Here is a 16,708-nt window from a genome sequence, read left to right as displayed (position 1 = left end):
GAAGTGTGAATTTTCTTTCTTGAGCAAGAATTTGAAATAAATTATGCAACATATGTTAGCTGGATATTTTTGTGTGTGAGATGTTTGAGCCTTTTTTAATATTTACTTTTATGAATATATATATTAAAGCATATTTTTATCACTTTTTATATTTTTGCATAATTTCCTAGTCTGACTCCTATAATGAGAAGTTTCTGTGATATTTCGGCTTTTTTCAGGTGCTATAACTTGTCATTAATATTAAAATTTACTTTATTTCATAATAGCTATGAAGAAAATTTAAGTGTTCACTCTTAGGGCAGAACATACATTTTTTTTAGTAAACCTTTGAATAAATTGTTATTTTCTTATGTCTGTAATTGATTTTAATTAAAAATAATCCCTAGCTCTAGATAAACAGTTGATTAATTTTATCCATGAAGTCTGTTATTGTTCAAGTACAAATAGCATTAAGAGGAATCATTTGTGAGATGCACCTATGAAGAAAACTATGTTATGATCAGACCTAATAAAGAAGAAATGTTCTAATGTTTGGCAATGCTGGGTTTTAGGGACTTGGTAACAAAGCAGAAAATATTATTATAGAAATTACCATGGGTTCTTTGGTGCTTCCATCTTAAATAATAGTTTCTACAGCAGTGGCATAATATACTAGCTCTGGTCTTCTTCTCTCTTCCCCTTCTTTCCCTTCTCTCTCTTCCTTTCCTTTCTTCTCTCCCTTCCTTTTCTTTCTAATTGTGCTGTGGCTTACACAGAGCAGAGAATAAAACTATTAAGTGTGTAACTCAATTTTTTTTTACATATGTGTACACTCATGTAACCACCATCCAGATAAAAATATGGAACTTTGCTATCACCCATTTCTTGTGCACCACCCCATCCCCTCACCCATCATGAAAACAACGGCTATTCTGACCTCTATTCACCATGAATTAATTTTACTGTTTTTTATTTTCATATCATTGGAATCATGCGGTATGTGTCTGGCTCCTTTCACTCAATATTATGTCTACGAGAGTCATCCATATTTTTCATACCAGTAGTATTGATGTTAAATATAAACTATGACACAACTGTGTCATAGTTTATTTTATCTATTCTATTATCACTGGACATTTCCGTTGTTTCCAGTTTTTCGATATTATGAAGAAAGGTCCTATGAACATTCTTATATGTGTCTTTTGGTGAACATAAATGTGTACTCATTTCTGTTGAGTATACTCAGAATTTGAATTGCTTGGACACAGGGCAAACATATGCTTAGCTTAGTAAATACTTCCAAACTATTTTCCAAAGTGATTGTACCAATTTACACTCCCACCAGCAGTGTAGAGTTCCGGTTGCTTGGCAGTCCTCTTAATTTTAACCATTCTGGTATGCACTGGTGGTTGATAGTGTATCTCACTGAGGTTTTGATTTATCTTTCCCTAATGGCTAATGATATTGGATACCTTTTCATAAACTTATTAACCATTAGATATCCTTTTTTGGTGAAGTGACTGTTCAAATATTTTATCCACTTTAGAAAATGGACTTTTCTAAATTGTTTTCTTTTTAAATTCATTTCAGAGCCATTCATTTCTGTTTGTAGTCATTTGTGTCTGTATTATTCATATCTGCTCTCCAATCTTCTTGATTGCCATTTCCCTCAAACTCCGTGCCACTGCTGTATGGGAATGCCTCTTGCCTTCCTCAGAAGGTTGGAAAACACCTGTTGAGGACAGCTAACAAGTTTGGGTGGGGTTCTGTATGCTAATCTGCAGCTGAATAAGAGCAAGTGTTTCTTTCTCCACTGGTGATGAATCACTGGTGTCTTCCTGGCTCCTGACTGAGCAGTCAGTGCCCTCCACTGTGTAAGCACTCCATACTTAGATGTCTTGGGTAGATGTCATCTTTCTTCTCTGCTTTTCTGAAGCAGCTTAACTGGGGATTTAGAGCCTATCTTTGCTAAAATATCAAGGATAAGAGAGTTTTCCCACACATTATATTAGAGAAAGTGAAATAAAGACCCTCATGGTCAGATGAGCCGCGAGTATCGATATCCCAGCTTGTGGTCTAGGAGAGCCAACGAAAAGAAATAACGAGAATTAGGGGAACTAGGTGCTAAGCTCCAGGAGAGAAAAGAACCTGTCTTATTCGCTGATTGATTGCCAGTGCTGAGGGTGACATCATCTAAGTCAGCCCAGTTTCGACAGTAAAGGAATGTTTTTACAGTTACACGACAACAGGCATAAATTAATATTCTCAGGCAAACTGGGATGCGTGGCCACCCTTCCTGTATCCAGCCCATAGGAAGGGCTCAGTATGGACCTCAAAGAGGAGGGAGCGAGGGAGGGAGGTGGGAAAATAGGTGAGGGAAGAGCATTTGCCAAAGCCACCCTCTCATTTGTCTAAAACTTCATGTTTGGCCCCTCTAAATTTCTGCGTACGTGTGCCACTGGGTACTCTTGACTTTTTCACTAGTCTCCTAACATTTTTTTTTTTTTTTTAAGGACAATACAAAACAAAAACCTTTATGTTCTGATCTTGTTTTCCTTTCTATTTAAAAACAGACCTTTACCTATTGCTTTTGTCATTCCAATTTCACCCAGGGGGCCTGATACCTGAGAATTAAAAAGGGTCCTTCCAGTGGTGTGTGGTAAAATGTAAAGGAAAATAAGAGAATAATTAACAAAAAATTCAGTACCTCTGGGGATGGAGGGAGGGAGGGGGACAAAATCGGGGATGGGACAAAGGGAGCTTCCAATATTTGGGTAAAATTCCATCAAGATAGGTGGGTACACAGGTATTGGTTTTATTATATTATAAATTGCATATAGACGTAACATGGCTTTTTGCATGTATGATATGCTTCTTAATATTATAAAGTAAGCAAAAATTAAAAGGATACTTTTGCATGGGAGACCGTGTGCTGACTTGGGAGCACTGGATCCTGGCTGAGACTGATTAAGATTCAAATGCTGACTGTCTCTGTGACTGTGGTCAAATTACTGAGCTTGTGTGTGCTTCCTTTTCCTCATATGTGAGATGAGCATTGAAGCGAAGGTTCCACAAGGCAGTGTGTGTAAAAGTTTCTACCGCAGTACCTTTCAAGAGGGGGTGCAGTTAACGGTAGTTTTCTTCCTTCACCACCTTTCCTTGTGTTCAGCCTCCACTCACTTTCTTTTTTCTATCTTCAGATAAAACAAATATTCCATTCAGGAGATTCTGTTTTCTCTAATGCCCTGTTTCTAATGTATGATAAACTTTGAATAATGGGAAAGAAATTGGATGGTTTGTCCCAAATTTTAGAAAATAATAAAGACTCCTCACCCCAATTAAAAACCCTTAGGCTGTTATGTTCACCTTTTGTCTCTATCTTCTTCTCAAATGTTTTTACATCACCTTCCTCAGAAACAAAACACAATAAACACCATTGTATACTATTTCATTCAGTGAACAATCAATAGAGTTTTTACTGGGGGAAAAAGACTCTCCCAGAAAATCCACGTCCTGAAAAAGAAAAATGTTTGAATATGAATTTTCTACACTCTGTACCTAATTATTCTGGAAGATATCCATTTATATTTATGAATTATCAGAGCCTCAGAGGATAGAAGAGAAATCGCCATGCCAAAAATCTTTTAGGCTGCATTGGTATGTAAATAGCAAAATGACGCAGCACAGTTAGGCTATGTCTGGAGTATATTTCTCAGGTGAAAATTGAGGACAGAGTTGTCCATAGAGTTATGCTACTCAGAATGTGGTCTGCAGGTCAGCAGTGTGGACATCTGTCTAAAAATGCAGGATCTCAGGCCTCTCCCAGTCCTGCTGAATCAGAACCGTATCCCAAGTAATTTATATTGGCACATATTTTCATGGCATAAGTTGGTAGAATTGGTAGTTACAATTATACATAGATGAGTCACTTTTCTCCCTCCCACTTCCTAATAGTCTGCTTTTCCTGGAAGTTTTTCCAGAATGTGATTTGCTTACTTGTGAATTGGTATTCCCCAAACTTGACTGTGAATACGGATTCTGAGACACAGATTTTAATGGCAGGAATGAGACCGGGGTGAGCTTCCACACACTGCCACTCATAGGCAACATGCCAGCCTCCTCCAAGCTGTGGAGGCAATATGGCTCTCTTCACTCCTGCTTTGGAAAATTCAAGGAGGAAGTGAAGGACAGTTTCCCTCTCTGCAGCGTTGGAACTAGAAAGGAAGGGAGTCCCGCCTCATTTTAAAATAAGATTTCATTCTAGAATCAGTTTAATCCCCACCCAGAAAATGTGTACACAAATACTCATAACAGCATTACTTACAATTGCCAAAATGTAGAACAAAATCAAATGTCCGTCCACTGCTGAGTGGATAAATAAAAGGTGGCAACACAATGGAGTATTACTCCACCATAAGAAGGAATGAAGTACTGACACATGCTACAACAGGCTGAACCTTGAAAGAAGCCAGTCATAAAAGACCACAAGTTGTATGATTCCATTTCTATGAACTGTCCAGAATAGGCTAATCTATAGAGATAGAAAGTAGATTAGTGGTTGTTTACGGGCGAGGGCAAAGGGGAATGGGAGTAGCTGCTAATGTGTATGGGGTTTCTTTTGGGAGTAATGAAAATGTTCTGGAATTGTGGTGATGGTTGCACAACTGTGAGTATACAAAAACCATTGAATTATACACTTAAGGTGAAGTGTATGATATGTGACTTGTATCTCAATAAAGCTGTTACAAAAGATCAATGTAATTCTAAAATTCCATTTCATGATTATATAAAAGTGACTGCCATTTGGCCACATGAAGTGAAGGGAGAGTGAGCACGGCCTGGCTGGCCCCAGGCCTAGGAGAGACACATACACAGTGGTTTTGATTCCTTATATAAACTATGCTGAAGCCAAGGGACTGAACTCACCTCAACTGTCAGGACACTGTCCTTGCTTCGTTCTTTCACTTCCAATTGCCAGAATCAGAGGCATTCCCACTGACTAGACCACAAAGGTGGGGCTGTTTTTAGAAGTTCATTGATAAAACATGCGTGTGTGTGTGTGTGTGTGTGTGTGTGTGTGTGTGTGTGTATGCACGCGTGTCCTGGGAAGAGAAGGAAAGCAAGGGAGCTAACCTTCCTTCAGGAAAGCATGAGCAGCTGTGCGCATTCAGATTGGTTCATCATATTAGCTGATTACCACCATAGAAAACTCAAAGAAGAGTCTTGATGGGATGGGACTTAGTCCAGGAAATCGTGTGGCTGTAGAAGTTATGATGGGGAATAGGAAATGCTGAGGAAGTGGAATGCACCTGATCCCTCACCCCAACCCTTATTCTGTGTGTTTGGTGTACAGCACTTCCCTTTACTCCTTAAGCCTGCTGCTCCCCCTTCACATACACAAAATAGCAACAGAGGACACCTACCCCATCCTCTTGAAAAGCAACACCACAAAAATGGGAATCTACAATATTTCCCTTGATACAGTATTTTTCATTGTCTAATCTCACATCATCTCTCTCATCTCAAGACAGAAAATAGGAGGCAAAGAATCAGAGGGAAGAGGAAGGAGAACAGAAGTAGGCTTGAGGAAGGCCCAGGGAAGGCAATGGGAATCACCAGCCCAGGACAGAAGAAAGAGGAGGAGGGAGGACGCAGGAAAGAAAGGGAGACCAGATGGGGGGAATCGTATCTTGAAATTTTGAAAATCACTTCAAGCACAATGCATTTATGTAAGACTAAATTCACCCCCCCACCCCCCCCCCCGTAAAATAAAATAGAAAGATGAGGACAAAGGGATTATGACAGCGAGAACTTCCACAAATAAATGTCACCCTTGTGCAAAAGGCAGCCTTGCTAAGAGCCGTTAGAATTTTTGGTTATTTGAAAGAGAAATTCAGTGAAGTTTGTTTTATTTTTGTTTTTGCCCACCAGGAATGTCTCTTTACCTTTCAGCATAAGGGCATCATTTGAATGACATCTGAATGTCTCTTTAGCTATGCAAAATTAATATAACTGACACATGCATATTTATATTGTACATTTAGTGACTGGAGTAATTGTGTAACAATCTGTGTCATCACTCTTGGGATTCTTATTATATCAATTCTTATGTAGCTTACAGGTGGTATTTTATATAAGAGAGAACAAAAAGGATTTTGTTGGTATGAAGGATTTCATAGAGTTGGGAATGTTCAAACTGTATTTGTAACATGTTTTGTTTCTATAGTTTTATTGTTGTTCGTTATACTGACTGAAGAGAGTTATTATACTCACATTCACTATAGTTATCCTGAATTACTGAGAAAATATTAAATTATCCTTTTTGAGAAGGTGAGAAAATTTTACAGAACACTTGGAACACATTTTCTTTTAAAATATTTACATTGTGAAATATCTTAACACTTACAGAGCTTTTTCTAAAAGCCTGCTTTTAAAAAAAAAATCTGTTTTAAAAAAATAGCTATGCAGAATAATTCTAGCCCTGGAAACTGACTAACTGAGGCTTTCGTAGTATTTATGCAAAACAAATATTATAATCATCATTCTTTTACATGCTGAATTCTAGTGGACAGTAGATTTTTCTCTTTATCATTGACTTTATTTATCATCTCTTTGTCATTGGCTCGCTGTTTATGCTTACTGCTGGTACTTCTATAGTGCTGGTCCATACTCTGATGATTGAATTTTTTGTTTAAACTACATCTACAATTTTTAGATTTCAAAACAGCAAAATATCTATACTAGAATCTTGTTTATTCACAGGTATTATTTTAATTCTAGAATATGCTGATGGTTTCTAAATTGTAGACGTTGGCCCAGCTCCTCCATATTCTGAGACAGACCACAGCAGAGCTGTGGTATGTCTGTCTAGAAGGCAAGGCCTGCTGACATGATGCTCATGGAGACTGTAGGAGGAATGGCTGAAGGACTCTCTGAAGCCTTTTAAATCAGGGCAGGTAGCACTCACCTGTGTGCACCTGTCTAGTCTCACCGATGTTCAAGTATTATAACACTAGTACACCAGGGAGCAAGCAGATGTTGCTCAGAGTCTTCTGGGTGTTCCTTCTGCACCCTGGCTGCCCACACTCTCCTGACCTTCCCTTACTCGGCACTGCAGGGGGACCTCCAGTGCCTGAGCCCGGCAACCACAGTGATTACATGGTGCTCAGGCCCTACCTGTGCTCCCTATTTTGACGATCCCCACTGTTCTCAACTCTGAAGGGTTACTGTTCACTGTTGACCACTTATTCCATTTGTGGATTCATAAGGCTGTGTAATATCTCCTTACGCGCACCTACACTGGATTCAGCTTTCCAATACCTTATTTCTTTGACATCTCTGAGCACAGCTTGTTAGTAAGTGTCTTTAACATTATTTATCCTTCCTTTTGTCCTCTTTACTCTCAAGTTTTCTGAAGGTTCCTTTTTTACTCCCTTTCTTCATGTACAAAACAGCATCTTACTCCCATGGGTGTTTGTTACTCATTGTTTACTAAATATCTATGTGTTCTGTGTCATGTGCATGTCCATTTATCACAGATAATTGAGGTTGTATCAATAAACATTTTTTTCTTTCAAACCTGCAAGCTCTTCTTATGTTCTTGTAAGATTATCTTAAAGTTGTTATCAAGGGATTGTTTTAGAAGCTGAATTCTGGGAAAACTGGATATCAGGACACCTTAATTTTTATTCCTAGTATTAAGTCCCCCACCTAGTAAAAAAGACATAAAGTGATTTTAAGTTGTTTTTTTAGGATATAAGCTTGTTTTGGAAAGTAAAGCAGTTTCTAGACAAGTAAGTTAAGTTTGTTTCATAATAGTACATACAAGTTCAATGAACCACGTAATTTCTGCTTATGGATGTTAAGTTAACAGCAAACATTGTTGAAAAGAAACTTGACAGGCTTAATCTTTAAAGAAGAGAAAAAGAATATTTATTCTTTAGTAGTGCAATGCCTTAAGAGGTTACAGCAGTAGTGTGTTAAATGCATACAGCAGGAATTGATATTAATCACATTTTGAAGTGTTCTTTCTGAAAATACTTAAACTTCAAAGGAAAAGTGTGGAAGCACTTGAGATCTTATTAGACTTTAAATATAGTTCAGTATATACCCGATGATTTGTGAAACACAATTCAAAGAAAAAGGAATCACCTACATCAACTCCTAAAAAGGTAAACCTAAAAAGTCTATTTCCTTAAGTTATTCTTGTTGCAGATATTAAAAATATTACATTATTATTGTCATAGTTTTAAAACTGCTTTAAATAGGGCGTCTCCTTTGAAATTATGCAGTTCCAAAGAGTGCTAATGCACAACTATGTCTTTCTTTAAAATTTTTTTGTTTTAAATTATTTAATATGCATTTCACACAAAAATATTGTCTCTTTTTTACAGATAAACAATTGTTAACAATTGTTAACAATTTGCCATATGTCTCCTTTTTTATTTTTAAGAAAAAATGATTGCAGATGTATTTTACAGTTGGCTCCATATATTTCATTACCCTCCCTCTTTCTCTAGTTATTACTATAAAACTGAAATTTTGTGTATATCCTTCCTGCTTATGTTTTAATACTTTTGTCATATGTGTATGTGCCCATAAGTGATATATATTATTGTTTTAAGTATTTTAAGTTTACATAAATAATACCATATTACTTTCATCTATCCTTTTATAACCTCCTTTTGAAAATACTCAATATTGTATTTTTTCAAATATATTTATAGTGTTATAAGTATATCTGGTTAATTTAAATGCTATAGAGCTTTACATTTTTTTGTAATGACATAATTTATTTATCCAGTCTCCCATTGGTGGACATTTAGGTTTTTCTGATTTTTCTAATTTTTCACTGTGTAGAAACACCACTTTATTTGAGTGTGAATGCTGAATGACTCATAAGTTCAGTGGGAAGCAAAGAGTACATCATAATTCTTCCATATTTAAACATCAAATAATTTTAGCATTAGCACCTATGTATGTTATTTTACCAACTTCTAGTAAAGGAGAATTCTACAACTTTTGCCAGAATATGTCATTTTATTTCTAGCACGATTTCAAGAAGGACCTATTTATCATCTTTGGCAACTTTAGTACCAAAGTCAGAAAAACCAGCATCTCAAATCTCGAGTATGCCATCTTAGCATGGGTCAGTGGAAGGTCAACTTCAATGGTCTTGCCTCTTGACCAAATATGCAAATGATGTGGCAGAGAACACCTTTGTCTATTTCTCATTATGGCCCACATATAAAAGTTTCTTTACAGTTTTTACCTAGAAGGAGGCTTGCTGGGTAATAGGATATGTGCATTTTAAACCTTCATTAAGAAGTATTTGAAATTCTTCTCCAATATGGATTTATCAAAATGGATGAGTTCCCATTTCCCACATGCTCACCAACATTGGTACTATTCTGTCTTACATTTTTGCCACTCTGATAGGTGTGAAATGGTATCTGAATGTAGTTGTTGGGTTTTTAATTTGGAAATATTTTCAAACTTACAGAAAAGTTGGAAAAAGAGTACAAAGAACTCTCATATACCCTTTAGCCAGATTCATAAATTGTTAACATTTAGCCTCATTTGATTTATCATTTTCTACCTATATGCATATTTTTCTGAATCACTTAGGATTAAGCTGTGTATATTATGCCCCTTACACCTAATATTTCAATGTGTATTCCTAAGAATAAAAACACCTTTTATGTTATCCCCATGTAATGATCAACTTCAGTAAAATTAACATAACATGCAATACTTTTATCCAATCTGCGAACCATAATTTTGTCTATTGACTAGTAATGTCCTTTATAGCATTTTTCTCCCCAGTCCAGGATCTAGTCCAGATCATATATAGCATTTGATTGTCACCAGTCTTTAGTCTCCTTTAACCTGGATTAGTTTCTCAGGCATTCTTTGTTTTGAAGAATATTGTCCTCATGTTCTAATAAAATATTCATCACTTTGAGTTTTAATGTAGTTTAATCTACATTTTCCTGTTAAAATCTTTTTATATGTGTATTTGTTATTTAAATTTTCTCTTCTGTGAATTAATTATGTATATTCTTTGCCCATTTTTTTACTGAGTTATCCTTATTGTTTTTTCTATATTCTGAATAGTAATATTTTGCTTGTTATATGTGTTGTAAACAGCTCCTCTCAGCCGGTGGCATTTATGTTGTTATTGTTTAATGATTCCTTGGGTAATATGAAAGTTTAAATCTTTCAATGTAATAATATTTATCAATATTTTCATGTAAGATTTCTTTTTAGTCTTCCTCAAAATTGCCTTGGCTATTTTTGGCCTTTTGCTCTCTATTATAAATTTAGGATCGGTTTGGTAAGTTTGTTGAAAAGATCTAATGCTATCTTTATTAGAAAAGCAGTGGACTCACAGAATAATTTGGAGGAAAACTGACATCTTTATGTGTGAATTATTCTCATTCATAATTATATCTCATCATTTATTTAGATCTTTATTCACATCCTTTAGGAAAGATTATAATTTTATTTTTGAAGTCCTTGGCCATCTGGTTTTTTTGTATGTTTGTTTGTTTTTTTAAGAGGAAACCTATCTGCATCTTTATCTATTTATTTTTTCCGATTACAATACTCTATTAGTTTCAGGTGTACAGCATAGAGGTTAGACATTTATATAATTTATAAAGAGATCCCCCAGTAAGTCTAGTATCCACCTGCATCATAGTTATTACCATATTATTGACTACATTACCTATGTTATACTTTACATCTCCGTGACTATTTTGTAACTACCAATTTGTACTTCTTAATCCCTTCACCTTTTCATCCTGTCCCCCAACCCCCTTCTCATCTTGCAACCATCAGTTTGTTCTCTGTATCTATGAATCTGTTCCTGTTTTGTTTGTTCATTTATTTTGTTCTTTATATGCCACATACAAGTACAATCAACTGGTATTTGTCTTTCTCTGTCTGACTTCTTTCACTTAGCATAATACCCTCTAGGTCTACCAATGTTATTGCAAATGGTAAGATTTCATTCTTTTTTATGGCTGAGTAATAATAGTCCATTGTATAAATGTACCACATCTTTATCCAACCATCTATTGATGGGCACTTAGGTTGCTTCCATAACTTGATTATTGTAAATAATGCTGCAATAGGATTTAAAAGTTTTTTGCATTCTCTAATTATAGATTTTCGTATATAGAAACACTACTGGCTTATACATTTATTTTAAATCTAACAATCTTGGTAAACTCTCTTAATTATTTCTGGTAATTTGTACATTACCTTGGATTTGCATAGATAATCATTTAATCTATGAGTAATTACAATGTTGTTTCTTCATTCTAATTTTTATACTACATTAATTTTTCCTATCTTTTGCACTGGCTAGAAATTCCAGTTCAGTGATGAATAGATATGGTGATGGAAGGCATCATTTTCTTAGTCTAGGCTTTAAACAGACTGTTTCTAACATTTTACTATTGTATAATGCTCATTATATACTTTTTGTAGATACTCTTTTTCGGCGAAAAAACTCCAACCTCGTTGAGAATTACAAAAAGTAACCAGACTCCAAAAGAGATGCAAGTGAGCAGTTTGTTTTGCATAACTCCATAGATACTGAAAGTAGATAATGAGACTCAAAGGATCAGAGCAAGACAGTTTATTATTCAGAGCAGCGCTAACAGCATAAGCATCAGCATGGCAACACTAGTTCTCCTGACTCCAAGTCCCATGCTGTGATGTGATGGGCTCAACGTGCCACAGCTGGGGAACCCAAGGTTAAGGGCCCACCACCTTTTATATCAAGCAATAAACAAGCCAGTCTCTCCTGCAGGGCAAGTGGTTGTACTGCAGTCAGTCATGTTATGATTGCCCTGACCTATGTGACTGACTGTCACATGATTGCCAATGTGACTAGCTACCGAAATGGCTCAAGGACAGGTTGGCTAAGGCCTTGAGGTTTGGCATACTCAGAAGGGACATGTTTGGAACTCATGGCAGACTCTCTCTCAGTACGAATTTCCTTATCTTTAGTTTGCTAGAAGATTTTGACATGAATAGCTATTGAATTTTATTACGAGATTTTTCTGTATATGTTTATAAAAGCATATTGTTTTTCTCTTTTAATTGGTTACTGTTCTGTGTTATATTAATTGTAACATGAATTGTTTGATGTTAAAACTGGCTATAATTTCTGGGATAAAAATTCTTGTTGGTGAAGATATATTGTATTTTTTATATATTGATCAATTCATTTTGCTAATATTTTATTTAGCATTTTTATGGCTATGCCTGTAATTGATACTGGACCACAGTTTTTCTTCACTTTATAACCCATGTCTGTTTTGGATATCAAGTATATATGAGCCTTATATAATTAATTGGTAAGCTTTTCTTCTTTCTCTGCTCTTTGGAACAGTTTATATAAGAGGGATGAAAAGATGAAGATTACCTGAAATTTTGGTAAAGATTATTTCCTGTAAAAATATCGGGGCCTAGTGGTTTCTGAGTAATTTTGGAATACTGTTTCAATTTCTTTAATTTAGTTGGACTTTAATCAGTGTTTCATCTTGAGTCAGTTTTGATCATTTATTTATTTTCAAATTTTTAATTTTCAAATATATTGGTGTAATATTTTCATGATTTAAAAACTATTTCTGTTTCTGTAGTTAAAGTTCTGTCTTTATTCTTTATGTTCATTTTTCCTTTTCCTCTCAATTATTTCTTTGTTTTCAATTTTATTAATTTCTGATGTTATCTTTATATTCATCTCATTCTCTATGCTATGCTTTCTCTAGCTTCTAGGTTGAATGCTTAATTCATTAATTTTTGGTCTTTCATTTTTTTCGTATATATATTTAAATATATATATATATATATATATATATATATATATATACACAAACACACACACACATGGCTATAAATTGTCTTTGAAATACAGCTTTAGTTGTGTATCTTTAATTTGTTATATAGCATTTTCATTGTTCAATTCTGTTTTACAGTTTCAGTTATGAGTTCTCCCTGGATCCATGAAAAATTTAGAAGTGAGATTATAAAATTTCAAAGACATAGTATTTTTTGTTTGTTTTCTTTAAGTGATGGGTTTGCTTTTGCCCTCCCCCAGGAGTCTCATCTATTCAAGACTAGTTTTTATATTAATTCTTCAGTTTGTGATTATTGCATTACAAAGGCACTATAAATTCAGACCCCACATCTGTATGGATCACAGGCTTTGGCATTTTGTTTTCAATGGCAGACTTTTTCCCTAACCCGAGCCCTGGGTACATAGAAAGCTTCCTTATTTTTTCCTGGGCCACCGAAGACTGTTTCTGCTTCCATTTTCATGGAGAAGGTATACCATCCATGGATACAGCTTTATATGAAGGTCTCTTATTTCCAGCTCTATGCCTTGGGTGATCCCAGGGCTATGTCTCTTATCTCCTCAGTGTCATTAAAGAAGCAGTCCTGAGATATTAGAGCTTATTTCTGGATTTGCTTTCCCTGCTAGAATGCCAAGGTGTCAGCCTGTGCACTTAATACTTTTGCTTTGAGCTCTTTCTTTAATTCTGATGTTAGGGTATTTCTTTGTCTTTTTTTGAACTCTTTTGAATTTTAATCTGTTAAATTTTATCTCACATTTTTATGTATTTGTAGTGAAAGGGTGTCAACCTTTGATTTGCCTCTCAGTTTTTTCCCAACAGAATTTTGACCCTGTTTCAGTCTGAACACTGAATAAACTCATAAATTCAGTGGAAAGTAAACAACATGTCACAATTCTTCCATATTTAACATCAAGCAATTATAGTATTATCATCTATGTGTATGACTTCAACAACCTCTAGCAAAGGAGAACTATACAACTTTTGTCAGAATATGTAATTTGATTTCTAGCATTTCAACTAGAGCATTTATTCTCTTTGACAACTTTAGAACCAGAGTCAGAAAAACCAGCACTTAAAATTTCTGGCATGCTACTCTTAGTACGGGTAAATGGAAAAGTCAAATGTAGTGGTATTGCTTCTTGACCAAATGTGCAGACTGAGGACTTACTTATACCCTGTTCTTCCAGAAAAACAAGACCTCAGGGCAACACCCATTATTTGAACATTGACATTTTTGACTGAGTACATCATGGTATGCAAAGATATCCCAAATAAGTTGTGGTATTACATAAAGTCATACTATATAACAGCTACATTTTTCCAAATGGCTTTTATCTTGATTCATTTTAACATGCATATGACTATAGATTCCAAGAGGACTTGGAATCATTGTTTCAGAAACTGTCTCAAATAAGACAAACATCATGTCAGAGTTTAGAAGCTAGAAGAGTTAGGTACTTTTAATACACTCGATTCAGTTCACAGCCTGCAACAGAATCCTTCTATAATCCTCAGCTTTAGGTTCCTAATCTCTGATAAAAAAAAGAGGGTGTGATCAAGGAACACAGAGTACAGGAGTCAGAGCATTATTCCCAGACTGAGTTGGGGTCAGTGGAAGGCTACTGCCCTACCTGCCTCTGTGATATCAGTGGAGTATGTCACTACTAACTCCCTGACCACTGAGTGATAATCTCTACATTTGGAACATTTCTAACAAAGGATTAACTAGAGATAAATTGTAATAGTCACCTACTTCCTGTATAATTCCAGGAAATGTTATGTTTCTGTCCTTTGCTGATATAAATGTGGGAATTTGAACGCTGTATCTGTGTCAATGGAGCCTTTGGGTATTGACTGTCTCTATATCAAATTTATATGGCTCCACATTCCCTGGTAATAAGAGGGTCATCATGAGAGGTACTAATCTTGTAGTTTACCATAAGCTCCAAAATACTGTTTCATTTAGCTATTATACCCAATAGTTTGGTTTTGTTTTTAAATCAGGAAGTACAATATATTGATTGAACCCTTGCTCATCTTCCCTGCTTTTAAAGGTTCTCAGGCCTAGTAGACATGGGCATACTGAGCTGAGATAATAGAATAACAACAAAAATACAACAAACCAACAACCAGTGAATTCAGAAGGATTTTGGTTATTGATGGCAAAAATTTATTTCCTATAAAACACACAGGGAGTACATTATTTTGAACAAGAAAATATCTCTAAATATTCAAAGACTTCTGTTGGGTGATCTTTTATTCTAACCTCTAAAACCATCCTGAACTCTTGTTCTTTCATTTTCTTACCCTACTTCTCACATGATTCAATGTTATCATTTCAGAGTGTTACCTTTTCTATGAAATCTTTTTGGTTTCCTCCAAGCAAAATTGACCCCCTCCCTTCTTTTTTGTCATATCTTCTAAATCCGTCTATCATAACTCCAATAATGCTTTCTTGCGTTTGTTTGTTTACCTGCCTGTTTCTCTCTACCAGACCATACGTTTCTTAAAGTCTAGTGCCTTCGTTTTTCCTAGTGCTCAGAATGATCTGTGGCACATAGTACAAATCCCATAAAGACTGATTGAGTGAATAAATGAAGAATAAGGACTAGTCTAATTTTTTTTTAACCTCAGTTCTATTAAGTTCACCTTTCCATTAAACCTTCTCAGTGAGGAAGTTAGCCCAAAGCGCCAGTTTATTTTGCATAACAGAAGCATCCAAAAATATACGAATACTTAAAATTGCCCAATTTAATTCCAACTGGAGTTCATGCATTTAAAAAATAGCTGAAGAAGCCTGATGAATCACCTTACCACTTCCCGTCAAAACCTCTCACCTCAGAAAAACATTTTTGTCATCACTTTGATAATTTTCTATTTAGAAAATCCTGACATGAGTCAATAGATCAAACATTGTAGCCAGTTTTCGCAATCTGCTTAAAAGGGATTTGTTTTTCATCTTTGATTTTCTAGGTTGTAATTTGTTACACCCTTTGGTTTGTCTTTCCAACTTTCTAGACCAAAAAATAAGTCACTACTACCTTACAACTTATTTGATGTTCTTGTTGCATCTCAATCATTAAATATCAAGAACTTAAAAAATTAAGTTCATGTCTACGTTATGTAGTTTTGTACTTTCTGAGACCCTCCATTTCATCAACTTTTGGACATGTAATACAGACATGGTAAAATCTTTAAAGACCATGTAGACCTAGGAGAGTCTTTATTGTCTTATGGTTTGGAAAGAATTTTTCTGTGTAATTACTTCAGTTTAGGTTTTTCAGATCTGTCCTTTCAGACACAATTAAACACATTCACCTGCACATGTAACAGACGTTGTCAAATCTTACTTGAGGCAACGCCATGTTTCTTTCATTTTTTACATTAGTGTAATTGTGCTTATGTTTTCTCCATCTCTTATTTTACTTTACTGGATCCTAGTAATGGTTGGAAAAAATATTCCAAAAGGGTAGGAATAGAAACAAGTGCAACAGGAGGAGAAACCTGATCACACGGAAGGGCAGAATTTTTAAGTAGTCATGAAAGGATTTTCCTAGGTTTTGGAAGAAAATGAAAGACTTAGTAGCAGAGCCTTTTAATGTTCAATAAATAATATAGAACAAAAAATAAACCAAGCACTATGGAAAGAACCAGAAGTAGAAGTCAAAAAATGAATACAATACAATGTTTGCCTACAATACAATTTCTGAACTCTGATCCAGTGGGACAGACAAATACTGACCAACTATCTATAACGCCATGTGAAAATTATGACACCCATGGTGTTTATGAGGGCATAGAGGAGAATGATCAGTTCTTTGAGAGGAAGTCAAAAGTTTCACAAAGGAGACATGGGA

The 16,708-nt window shown here is 35.2% G+C and overlaps 1 protein-coding gene across 1 annotated transcript in view; it reads left to right on the top strand.

Annotated features, from left to right (window-relative positions):
- CRYBG1 (crystallin beta-gamma domain containing 1) overlaps positions 1-16,708 on the top strand; it is a 176,108-nt gene that overhangs the window by 24,222 nt on the left and 135,178 nt on the right. The gene's annotated exons all lie outside the window — the stretch shown is intronic.

The sequence above is a fragment of the Rhinolophus sinicus genome, chromosome 2 (assembly GCF_057876585.1).
Source record: "Rhinolophus sinicus isolate RSI-liver-muscle chromosome 2, RSI-T2T, whole genome shotgun sequence".
Lineage (NCBI taxonomy): Eukaryota > Metazoa > Chordata > Mammalia > Chiroptera > Rhinolophidae > Rhinolophus > Rhinolophus sinicus.
The sequence above is the reverse complement of the archived record's forward strand: the minus strand, read 5'-3'. Positions and strand labels throughout refer to the sequence as shown.